At 37.2% G+C, this 12,851-nt stretch overlaps 1 protein-coding gene across 5 annotated transcripts in view; it reads right to left on the reverse strand.

Annotated features, from left to right (window-relative positions):
• LOC109412528 (AF4/FMR2 family member lilli) overlaps positions 1-10,382 on the reverse strand; it is a 635,361-nt gene extending 624,979 nt beyond the window's left edge. For 4 of the 5 annotated variants that reach the window (XM_062852328.1, XM_062852324.1, XM_062852327.1 and 1 more), the window contains exon 1: positions 8,794-10,382. The gene's annotated coding sequence lies outside the window, so the exon portion shown is untranslated. The remainder of the gene's footprint in view (positions 1-8,793) is intronic. The other variant, XM_062852329.1, reaches the window with a different exon arrangement.
• Positions 10,383-12,851: the final 2,469 nt, after the last annotated feature.

Raw genomic sequence — 12,851 nt, forward strand, 5'->3', positions numbered from 1 at the left:
TCTACAATGATCGCGTTGTTGTTTTTTTTTTTAGGATTTTCGGCAGTAGATACCCGAATACAATTTTCATTAGACTATCAACTGCGAAGCTTATCAGTACCGATTCTTGCTCATGCTGTTATTTTATTCTATACAAAAGGCATCGTGGGTCGGTCGACCGTTATCAATGTCAAAAGTACTTAGCGTGGGAAAATGCGAAGCGAAAATGAGAACCGCGACAGTGGATCTAAATCTAAATTCTACGTAAAAAGCACGAAAACCATCAGTACAACTTTAGCACGGCACCTCGAAGAAAATATTGCTAACGAGCACTCCAGCGAAAGCTATTTTCGGAGACAGGGGATTCGGTACGTTTGCTTTAAATTGTTCTGTGTTTAATTTTGGATTTAGTTTAATTTTGAAATAAATAATATTCTAATGCTGATGTTTCGATGCATCTATTTATAACTCCCGAAATTAGTTTGTAATGGAAAGGTTCCGTACCGCACTCGGTAACGTCGACGTAAGGAAAGGGACTGGATAAAATATGCATGGAGTCATCGAAGTTGTTAGTTGAATGTTTTGTTGCATTTTTGCCTTTCTCGAACTTGTACGTATGTTCAGTCGAAAAACAAATTTTTGATAGAAGGCTCGGAGAGTCGAATTCTCGCGTTTAGTATCTTACAGGCGTATCTACAATGATCAACTTCTCTTAATCGATTTTCTCTTCGGATTATTCCGGGAAATACGAGTTTTTTTAATGATTTGCCGCTCAAGTTATTAACCAAAGAGAAAATCGATTAAGAGAAATCGATCATTGTAGATACGCCCGTATCTACAAGAATTACATATATACCAGTAAAATCATATCTACCTGTTTCTATAGGTATGTCTGTGTACAAAAAAGGTTATTCAATTCAAGGCACTTCTCATTTGTCGATTCAACGATTTTAGCATGACTTCTTCTTCTTCTTCTTGGCGTAACGTCCTCACTGGGACAAAGCCTGCTTCTCAGCTTAGTGTTCTATGAGCACTTCCACAGTTATTAACTGAGAGCTTCCTCTGCCAATGACCATTTTGCATGTGTATATCGTGTGGCAGGCACGAAGATACTCTATGCCCAAGGAAGTCAAGGAAATTTCCTTTACGAAAAGATCCTGGACCGACCGGGAATCGAACCCGTCACCCTCAGCATGGTCTTGCTGAATACCCGTGCGTTTACCGCCTCGGCTATATGGGCCCTTGATTTTAGCATGAATAAAACTTGAATTTTACTGCATTGTTTGCTTTTGGAAATGATCCGGATCAATCGAGGCATTCTGGAGTTACGGTCTTTTAACAATGATCCAGACACATAGGGTATCGCGCCACATGGGCGGAGGCTTCTATATTCATCTGTTTTCCACTATAACTCAGTCAATTTTGAACCAATTGATAAGAAATGTTGTACACGGGTAGATACTATACCTATCTCACCACATTCCAAAAGTTGTGTAAATTGGTTCAAATTTGACTGAGCTATAGTGGGAAACAGACGAATATAGAAGCCACCGCCCAAGTGGCGCGATTCCCTAGTATCTGATTTTTATAACCTTTAGCATGGTTGACAAATTTTGTGCGGAGTTCAACAAACGAGCCCAGAAAATCAACGAAGTCGGCCAAACATTCAAGATGGCGACCTAAAATTCAAATCAGACGACACACAACTCAAGATAATGGCTGTTTTATGAGGCCTTAAAACCATGTAATATATCCATATTTGGTATGGGTAAGATGTTTGGAGTCCAACTATGGCGATGAGAATATCCAATAAGGCGGCTTAAAACACGAAATAGCGTTCAAAAAATCAAGAATATCCAAGATGGCGGCCTTAAATAAAAAAAGGGAGTCAGAAATTAAAGATAGCGGCTGTTTATGGATTTTTGGGTTGTAAAACTATGCAATATGGATATATTTGGTACGGCAAAGAAGTCCGGAATCCAAACATGGCGACCAGAATATCCAAGATGGTGGCCTAAAATCCAAAAAGGCGGCCTGAAATTCGAAATTGCAACCGACAACTCATGAAAGTCGCTGTTTCAATGAAGTGTAGGCTCTGTTTTAATGAGGAAGTCCAAAAATGGCGAGTAGAATATCCAATACGACAGTCCAAAATCCAAGATGTCGTCCAAAAAATCAATATGGGGGCTGTTTATAGTTTTAGGTTATATAACCATGGGTATATTCATTACATATCATGAGGAAGATGGATAGACTTAAAAAATGGAAGACATATTATGCAATAAATATGGCGGTCAAAATCCCAAACGGCAGTCTAAAACGCAAGATGGCGAATTTTTCATGGAGTATTAAGCTCTAAATCGTGCATATAGGAATCACCCCATGCCGAGAAGGTATTTCGAGTCTCAAATATAGACGTTATGTGGCGGCTCTTTTTGGAGTTTTAGGATCATTTGATGCAGAGAATATGTCCAAAACATCTGGCGTTACAAAATCCAAGATGGTGGCCTAATATGAAAATTTCGGCTGTTTTATGGAGTGTAGGTTCTTCAACCATGCAATATTGGTATATTTGGTATGAAGTAGATTCCGGAATCCAAACATGGTAACCAGCGAATCTAAAATGGTTTTCCAAAATTATTCTGCTCTATAATTTTTTAAGCTATAAAACCATTGTTTCAACATACGGTTCTTAGGGTTTTGTTTAGGACGTCAAAGTTAGAACACTAAACTAAACTTACTGATCAGACACATCTCAGTCAGCAAACTCGGGACCATATTTGCATTCAGAACATATTTGTCTAACACTTACTTCTTCAGTTCCTAGTTAGAAGTGCTGCTCAAGCATTGAAGAAGATTGCCTACCATGCGATGAATAAACCATAAACAGTGCACAAATTTCCTGCTAAGACTTTCAATTGATATTGTCAATCGTGACACAACATTATTTGTAGTTGTTAGTTTTGAGTCGAAAGTAACGACAGTGTTGCTGTTGACAAGCATACTTGCTCGAGGCATGACACGTGAGTCTTCACTTTACTAGAATAATGAAATCAGGGGTTTAAATTCGATATTCAATGATTCTTCATCATGGCTTTAAAATGTCAGTGGTATGAATAGTAGAATAAAATGTATGTTTGTTTTAACTACTGAGCAGTGGAAAAGCCCCTGAAGCAATTAGCAATTTCTTGGAGAAGTTTTCGGGAGAACTCTTAGAAAAATCATAAGAAATTTATTGGAATAAGCCTTAAAGGAACTACTGGAACAATTTTTGGCGAAATTTGTGGATGGGTTTCTGTAGAAGACTTTGGACAGATCTTTGGATAATTTCCTGAAGAACTCCTCCAGAAAATCATCTAAGAATTCTAAGAATTGTTCCCAGAATTCTTTTCAGGATTCTTTAAAAAAGGTTAATGGTACACTTTTATAGGGATCTGTCAAAATATTGCTCCAGCAATTTATTCGATGTCTCCAGCGATTCCTCCAAGTATTTGTTCCAAGAATCACTCCAAGGATTCCAGAAATTCTTTGACTGATCCGGCTATTCATCTGGGATTAATTCCTAAAATCTTTGAAGGAGTGCTACAGAATCATTTGAAGAGTTTCAACATTTTTTCCAGAAATTAATTTATTTTTTCCGGAATTTCACCTACGATTATTGTAATTATTCTTGACGAAACTCTTCCAGGTATTTCTTAAAGATTGTCACCACAAAGTCTCCTCTATTGATTTTTACAAGATTTTTTTAAGGAATAGCTGCAAAACAATGCAAAGGAGCTCTTCCAATGATTGAAGGATTTCTCGAAGAAAGTTTTCAAGGCTCTTTTCATAAATACATGAGTTTCTGAATTAATTCAAAGGTTTCCTCTAGAAAATTTTTAAACACCTTTTGAGGTTTCCCTAGGAATATTTAAAAAAAATCTACAAAAAATCATAGAAAATCTACTGTTGAAATTGTTTCAAGATTTTAGCGTGAAAAACTCAAACACTCAACAAAGTTATATTTAACAAAAAAATCAGAGAATGCAATTATTAAGAAAAACAATGCCTTGTAATTTTTGATATTTTTTTAATGTGAGTTTCAAATTCATTATGGACAAGTTATATTTATTTATAGAAAATTCATCCTTTTTTGGTGGAAAAATACACTTTTGCGTGTAATGTTGGGCGTTGTCTAGCTATGCTCAGTCAGTACAGCCGCTGCACTATGGGGAAAGTGGTGGCCAAAAATCGAAAAATTTACTTGCTTTGAATGACGTGTCTTATATACCATTTGAGAGCCAGATAGTTCAAACCTAGATTCCCAAAATTTCAGCCCTCTGTGATGGAAACTCATTGCGCCACAGATATCAGACTTAGAAAAATAGTGAAAATTGTAGAAAAAATGCATTTTAAACAAATGCAGTTTTCTCAGTGAAAAAACGGTTTAATTTTGGATTTTAATCCTCCGTTGGAAATGTTATTGTCTGAACTTTAAAATGAATGTGTTGTTGGGGTTACACGATTAATTGAAATTAGTAAAAAATGGGTAATTATTGACAAAAACAACAATTTTTGCCTAAGTTGGTCTATATCTAACAAGCAGGATCGAGCAGTCTCAAGAGACCGCCTCCACAGTTTAGTTTGGGGTCTATAGTATCTGCGGAACGCGAATCCAGCTGCGGATAGCTGCGGATGAGCGTCATTTTGATCCAAGCCTGAAAAATTGATTTTTTTTGTTATTTTTTGGTTAACTATGATTATTGATTATGCGAGCACATACAAAAAAATAATCGTACAAATTAAACAGTGCTTCAAAGGTGGAACTGTTAATTTTAAAATTAAGTCTAAAACTGTTACACACTTAATTATTTTTATGTTAAAAATGGGTAAAAACTGACCAAAAATTATCGTTCCATACATAAACTGTATGAACCCATCTGGACTGAAATACTTCTTTTGTTCACGAAAATCTTGTTTATATTTTCAATACATATTTAGCAACAGGGAAAGAAACACCACATCTTATATATTAATTTTACTAAAAACTACCTACTTGTATTTAAAAGACGAGGATAATATTTTCAATTCATAAGTTCGTTTTCAAATTAAACGCTAGCAACGTGAATATAGCACAGAAGTTAATTCAACGAAAACAAATATGAAAATAATTGTTTGTGGTAAAATGGAACATACGAGCATCGTGTTACCACAGACAAACAGACGTATCACTTGGAACAAAATGCGATAAAAATCATCATCACGAAAACATAATCCCCCAATGCTAACTACGTTAAAAAGAAAAACGATGGGAACTGAGTAGAGTGAGACGTCTGTTTAACTGTCGTTTTATTTTAGATCTAAAAAATTCTCAAATAGTCAATGCAACAAAAGTATTTGAATATATCAAGGCAAAATATAATTTTGATCTAGCTAAGGTAGAACGACTACAGTAGACGTTCGCTCAGTGCAAACGCTATAACTGCAATGCTTTTTAACTGCAAGTCCGCTAAGTGCAACAATTTTGCAGTTATCGCACCGCTATCCCTCATAATGAAATGTCAACAGCGATCCGATGTTTTTCTCATGCACTTTTGCTGCAATGTGATGTTTTTCAAATGCACATTGGCAGCATTCTGCAGCAACTGACAGTTCTATGACATCTACCAGTTTTTGCAGTTATCGAATTTCATTCGTTAGATGAAACGTAAACATGTTGAAGTTATCGAACGTCTACTGTACTTCAAAAGTTGAAGTACGTAGCACAATATTTTTACAATGGCAAATGGCTCACGCAAAAATGCTTTGAAAAATAAAATAACGATTGGCGCGACGCTTATTTGGAATTTGGAAACAATGTTATGTTTGGCGGTAAAGTTCACACTATATAAAAACTGCATATAGACATAACGTTTCAAATATGGTGAATTTGATTGGCCATGCTCTCAAAAATCGTGAAAGTGAATCTAAAATGTTTACCATTCCCAAAAAGTTATATGGAATGATGTCACCTGAACAGGAAAATAAGTAGATATTGCTTGTGAATTTGATTAAGCTATGTCTCTTGAAACTTAATTAATAAAATTTGTGATGGAAATTTATCAATCAAAATGATGTTCTATTTAGCAGTATATTCATTCCTGCAGTATAAAAAATGGATACAAATCATCAACTTAGTTATCGGTGTGTATATGTGTTCAGTAAAATAATAGAAGCATATTAAAAAAGTATCCTTTAGACGAGTTTGAAACAAATATTACAGTAGGCGGAGGGGGGGGGGGGGGCAGATAAGTTGGAGGGGGGGGGCTCTTGGTAGATGAACAATTCTTCACCAAAATACGTGATCGATAAAACAATACTCTTATTTAACGTTTGAAAAATGGGAGGAGGGGGGTCAAATTTGCATCGAAAGGGGGGAGGGGGGGGTGCTTCCACCTCCACCTCTCCTGTTTTATCTTATGCATGGCAATCTTATTCTAGTATTGATTTGCATTTGAACTGCCTCAAAAATTAAAAAGAAACGTTTAAGTTAATTGTTCAAGAATAAGTAGTTCCTAACTGGGTTAAATACTAGTTACAGCTTCCAGCTGTGATGAAAATACATAAATTTGACTAATGTTATGCTAATCTTACTAGAATACTTCCAAAAAATGCGGAAAACCCAAAAAAATATTTTTGGCCACCACTTTGTATGGAGCCGCCCCATAGTGCGCTGGCTGAAGACTATGTATGATCTTTTTTATTATGTGGCGTTCAATCGTCTGCCTTGTTAGAGAAACCATTAGATTTCTTCGAAGGATTCCTGCATTTATGGTTGAATAAATTGCTGCAGAAGATATTGAAAGTATTTTTTTTATATTTTTGCAGGATTCTTTTCAATGACAACATCAGGAATGCCTCCTAGGAATCTAATGATTCCTCCAATTAAACACAATAAAAAAGGATTCTTTGAAGAAAAAATAAGATAAATTCTGGAAGAATCTTTGAAATTTGGTTTTTAATCCCTGGAAGAATAAAATATACTATCATTGAACGATGGCTTACAGGAGTCCTTGGAGAAATTCGTGGAGGAGTCTTTGTAAGAATTCCTGAAAATTATCCGGATAAACAAACTTGTGCAAATCCTTGGAAGAATTCCTGTTGCATTCCTTAGGGGAATCTCTGGAGTTCCAGGAAGCGCTCCTGGAAGAGTCATTAGAAAAATTCTTGCAATAATACCTGGATGAATTTTTTTAACAAATTTTTGAAGAAGTCTTGTGGCAATCCTTAGACGAAAGATTTTTTGAAGAGATTTTTTGAAGGCATTTTCAGAGAAATTTTATTTTTGCAGAAATTTTTCGAGGAATTTGTAGAGTAAGTACTGGAAGATTTTTTGAGGAAATCTATAAGAAAAATCTGTAGGGATAGTTGAAGATTTCTTAAAGAAATGCTTGTAGCAATTTCTAAAATAATTCGTGGAGAAATTCTTGGAAAACAGTTTGGAGGAGTTTTTGGAGAATTTTTGGTAAAAAAGGATTCATTCCTGGAGGGATCTACTAGGAAATACTCAGTAGAACTTCTCCAGCAATCTTTATAGATTAAGGAGAAATTGCAAAAGAATTTTTTGTTGAATCCATTACAGAATCCCTACACGAATCGTTGGATAAATTCCTTGAAATGTTCGTGGAGAAAACCTTGAATGAATTGCTGGAAGAATGAATGTTTGAAGAAAACCATGACAAACAGTTAGATAAATCTGAGAAAATTTTTCTTGAAGTAATTCTTGGTGAAATTTCTGGACGAACTCGTGTAGCAATCTTTGGAGAAATTCGCAAAGGAATTTCTTGATAAACTGCTGAAAGATTCATTGGAATGTATCCTCGACAAATACTTGGAGGAATTAATAGAAGAATGTTTGAAACAAATCCTCGGAGTCCTTTAAATCTGGTGCAATATTCGAGATAATCATTGGAGTAATTCAAGGTAGAATATTTCCATGAGAAATAATTTCTTCTAAAGATTCCTCAGAGAGGTTAATTTAATTTAATATTTGAGTTATCTTTGGCGTATTATTGGAAGAATATTGGAGAAATTTTTGAAAGATTTGTTATAGGGATTTCTGAAAGATTTTTTTATGAAAATTGAATGAGCTCTTGGTGCAATCCTTCGAGGAATCTCTGAAAAAAACCCTAGAAGAAATTCTCCAAAGCTTTTCTTGAGAAATTTTTGGACAAATTGTTGAAGACATCGCTGGATTGAGTGACGCCCAATTGAATAGGATAAACATTTCCTTCCACAGATACACGTATTTCGACTAGTACTTGTAGCTTTCCTCTGTGTCATCGGAAATCAAAAACATTCTATCACATCTTGGTCATCAATAGCAGCATTCAGTCAACTAGTGATACGAATCGACGCATCGCATAGCATCCAGCTTGATAGAGAAGAAAAAAAGCGACAACGATAGTTCTGATAAAAGAACGCAGTCCAATAATAAAAAAAAACTCGCAGCATCACCACAGATTCCATCGAAAAGAAGCAAAGTAGCAGCGCCCAACAAACGCTCAGACTACAAACAAAACCGAACCCAAACCCGAAAAACAACTATTTTCGGACCGAAAACTTGTTTTTAACATTCTTTTCCCCACGACACGGGTCCTTTCCCTTCGTCTCTTTGTTGGTGCTTTGGACTACGACGAGCTTTTGCTTACAACTCGTTCGCGGTTTGTCTGTCCGTCTTTCGTCGTCTTTTTCGTCGTCATGATCGTAGTTGTATGAAAATTGTATTGCTACAGGTATGTTTATGGAGATTGGTGTAAAGTGTAGTAAAAAAGATAATAATCATGGCACTTACACATGCTTATACGTTTCCAGCGGCGACTCGATCCGACCGACTGCTGCAGTGTTGTGTCTTTCTCGGCTGCTTCAACAACTCCGTACCGGTGCGAATGTGTGCGTAATATACGACTTATCGCGAGCTTCACTACATCACCACTCGACTTAACATATACCTTCTTCGTCGTCAACAACTCCAACAATAATTCAGCTGCTGTCGATCTCACAAGTGCTGTTTTCTGCTTCCACTGGCGTTTGATTGGTAAATGAAAAACCTTCTCTTCATCTCAAATCTTCAGCAGTATGAATGGAGGATCCATCTGCTTGGAAACACTCATGCATAATCGACGATTTGAAAACCCTCAATTTCTTTTGTCGATATTCAAATTTGCATCACATTCTTCAACTTCATCCCCTCTTGATTATTCTCGCTTCATTCCTATGCACTCTACATTGACTGCCAATCTTCCGTATGCACTTTGAGATGATTCTTCGTCTGGCTACTCTGCCCACCTCATACCATCGCCAGCTCTTCTTCTATCAATCCGCTCTCGCTCACTACGGTTTTAGAATACTTCACTCAACGTTATCTTTTCTTCTTGATTCTTCCCCGCAAATCTCCAGCCCTTTACCAAACTCCATCAGAATGTCTGCCCCCAAAAAACTTCACTTCTGCCACCACTCCTTTTTCGCTTGCTCTCTTTCACTCTATCCCATTAACTTCGCACCCATTTTCCAGCCGTCGATTTCTTCTGCTGACGACGACGTCGGCGATGTATACAAACATCTATTCACCATTTACTGCCATCATCATTCTCCATCAACCCCCTAAGACCCAATATTGTTTTCACACCAAGCACTGCTTTCTCGACTGTGCAAATCCCGTGGGGATTTCACTCAACTCTGGTGATAATTAAAGAAAATATGGAAATTGCAGTCGGGGATAAAGAAAGACACTGCAGAGCGATTTTTTCTGCGTTGGCCACACACTCTCCGCGCGCCGCTCTCTTTCTCTTGCGTTGTTGGGAGCAACCCACCGCCCCCCTCTTCATACACACACTGCACCGAACCAACAGACTCTACACACGGCTGCTTCTGCTGCTGTTTCAAGCCACCATCTCTTCCTCTTCCAGAAGTTCCAACCAACCAGAAGTAGGAGCAGCAGCTTCCATTGTTGGTGGCTGAACCCCGAGAAACGCACACGGTACTACTCCACACAGTATCCTCCGCAGCGAACACCCTTTCCAGTTTCCCCCTTTGGGCCACCTGCCTACACTACACGCAACGCAACACTCCCCCAAAATGGGCGGGGGTGGAAGGGTGCGACACCACTCTGCACTATACGGCGAATACGGTCTAGTCTACCACAAACCAAAGCGCGTTCTTCAGCTATCCCTAGCGAACGAGTTGTACCACGACGTACGAGCGACGGCTAACGACTGACGGATTCTACGGGCTGACACCACTACCCACACAACTGGGCTGCTGGAGGAGTTTCTTTCTTTCGCTTCACTTCGTCGTCGGGTCGGACACGAGCCGAACCCCGGTGCAAGTTGAACACGAATGTCGCCGATTGCGGCGAAATGTCACTGTCATTAGTGGCATGTTCCATTCATGTCAGAAATGAAGTATGAATTTTATGAATGAAATCATGATAGTTTCAAATGGTGAGTGTTATAACATGTCATCATCAAGAAGCCAACTCATAATTACTCAATCAGATTGGTAATAAAAGCTTTATTAATTCAAAATCAAGCGAAGTTGGCGAATGATTTAGCACTGGGGCGTCGTAATCGCTTCCTACTTTAACCACTGGCGCTGCAATCGCATGGACAGGGAAAGTTCAATTTGACCGCTATCTTTTCTTGTGTAATCATGGCAGACGATGAAAAACTTTTATTCTTTCGTGAATTAATATCTTCGACCCAACTTTTCATTTTATTTCAAAATGTTCGATTCATAAACTAATAAACGTGAATCATTAGGACTAAACTTGAAGCATAGCTTGGATCATCGTTATCACTGCTTTTCTGTTCCCATCTGAGGTGTGACAGCAGCCATGCTTGTGCATTATTCAAGAACAAGCTTGTTAGAATCCTAAGATGACCACCACAATAACCGACTTAGGGGCGGTCCATAAATTACGTAAGGGTTTTTGGGGGGAGGGGGGGGGTTTGGAAAATCTTACGCGGCATACAAAAATATTTGTATTTTCATACAAAAAACCTTACGAAAAACCTTGTCGAAAATTCGGAAAAATTGCCTTACGTAATAAATGGACAGCCCCTTACCTGCTCACCGAATCTTAATACCTTAATTTGAGCGAAAAAGGTGCTCTAAAGTGTACTATGTAGAATTGGGATTCTTGAATTTTTGTCCTCAAATCTATTTTGTACTTTTGTATATTAAAGAGTATTTTTTTCCAAGTCTTTTTACATGTATAACTAGTTGTCCCCGGCAAACTTTGTCTTGCCTACTGCGTTTTTTTGACGTTTCAAGTCCCTAGCCAAGCGCCCAAGTCCCCGTTTAAAACGTATGAAAACCCGATTGCCGAAAACTCTCAATTTTCCCATGTTTTTTGCCTCATAAACCTTCCTTGGGTGAAAACTAACAGAACAGAACTTAGACGACCCAAATCGGACCATCCGTTCGTAAGTTATGCGCGGTCCCACGTATGCCACTGCATTTATATATATATAGATAATTTGCACCAAGCTAACATATAGTTCAAAATGTGCCTAAGGGTGCCGTTATAGTTACGCGTGAGAGTGGGAGTGCGCGTGTGCGAAGCCGCAAAGAAGAATATCAACAATAGCAAATTCACGAAAATCCTATGGACGCGCACTTTCACTCTCACTTTGAAGCGGCACTATGTCATCGCCGTAAAATACCTTGCTGGAAGATGCAAATAGGTAAAATGTCTAAAGAATAAAAACGTAAAATACATTTTAAGGACCCTAGTCCATTTCAGTGATATACAGGGGATGGCCAAAATGTTTGAGATAGGCAACTTTTTTTCTCCCACAAAAAAATTCAACATGCTGTAACTTTTCATAGAGAGCATCAAAAAATCTCAAATTTTGACTGTTTATCAACCTATTATATGCGCATCATTGGTACAAATTTGGGCTCGATTGATTAATATTTCGCGAAGTTAGAACCGTTCGGGTAAAACACTATTTTTTAGACAACTAATTTTTGAACTGTCATATCTCGGAAACCAGTGAACCGATTTGAATGAATTTTTGAACGTTTATCAACAATATATTGATACTTAATACGACTTTATAAAATGTAATATTTTCTCACGGCGAATTAAATTATACCGGGTTGAAATTTTTCCCCATAAAGAGGAAAATAAGTCAAATATACAATACCACACAAAATTATTAAATGTGTTCTTCCTTCAATCTAAATAGGCTCTAATATATCTGATTAGAGATTATTTGAGAACAGAAGTGGAAAATCTTTGGATATCAACACTAAAATTTATTGACATTGATGTGAAAAATTACATTTTTTCGAGAAAAATCCAAAAAGTGTCAATCCATGATAACTTTTTTCAATGTTCAAAAAGTACCTATGTTTTAATAGTTTGTGAAGCATTTACATATTGTTAGTGTACGTTCAAAATTTCATTCAATTCGGTTCACTGGTTTCCGAGATATGACAGCTCAAAAATGAGTTGTCTGAAAAATATTGTTTTACGCGAACGGTTCCAACTTTGCGAAACATTGATCAATCGAGTCCTAATTTGTACCAATGATGCACATATAATAGGTTGATAAGCAGTTAAAATTTGAGATTTTTTGATGCACTCTATGAAAACTTACAGCATGTTGATTTTTTTTGTGGGAGAAAAAAAGTTGCCTATCCCAAACATTTTGGCCATCCCCTGTACAGCTGTGTTCAGTGAAACCCGTTTTGCATACAAAATGGTCAACTTTGGCATAATGTAACTTTGTTCTCCTATGTGCGATTAGGCGGAAAATTTGACAGCGAACTACAATTTGGTAAATATTGTTATAGCAAAATTTGAAATTTTTTGAAGCACATGGAAAAAAGTTAAACAATATGTG

This window comes from Aedes albopictus, chromosome 2 (genome assembly GCF_035046485.1).
Source record: "Aedes albopictus strain Foshan chromosome 2, AalbF5, whole genome shotgun sequence".
In the NCBI taxonomy this organism is placed as follows: Eukaryota; Metazoa; Arthropoda; class Insecta; order Diptera; family Culicidae; genus Aedes; species Aedes albopictus.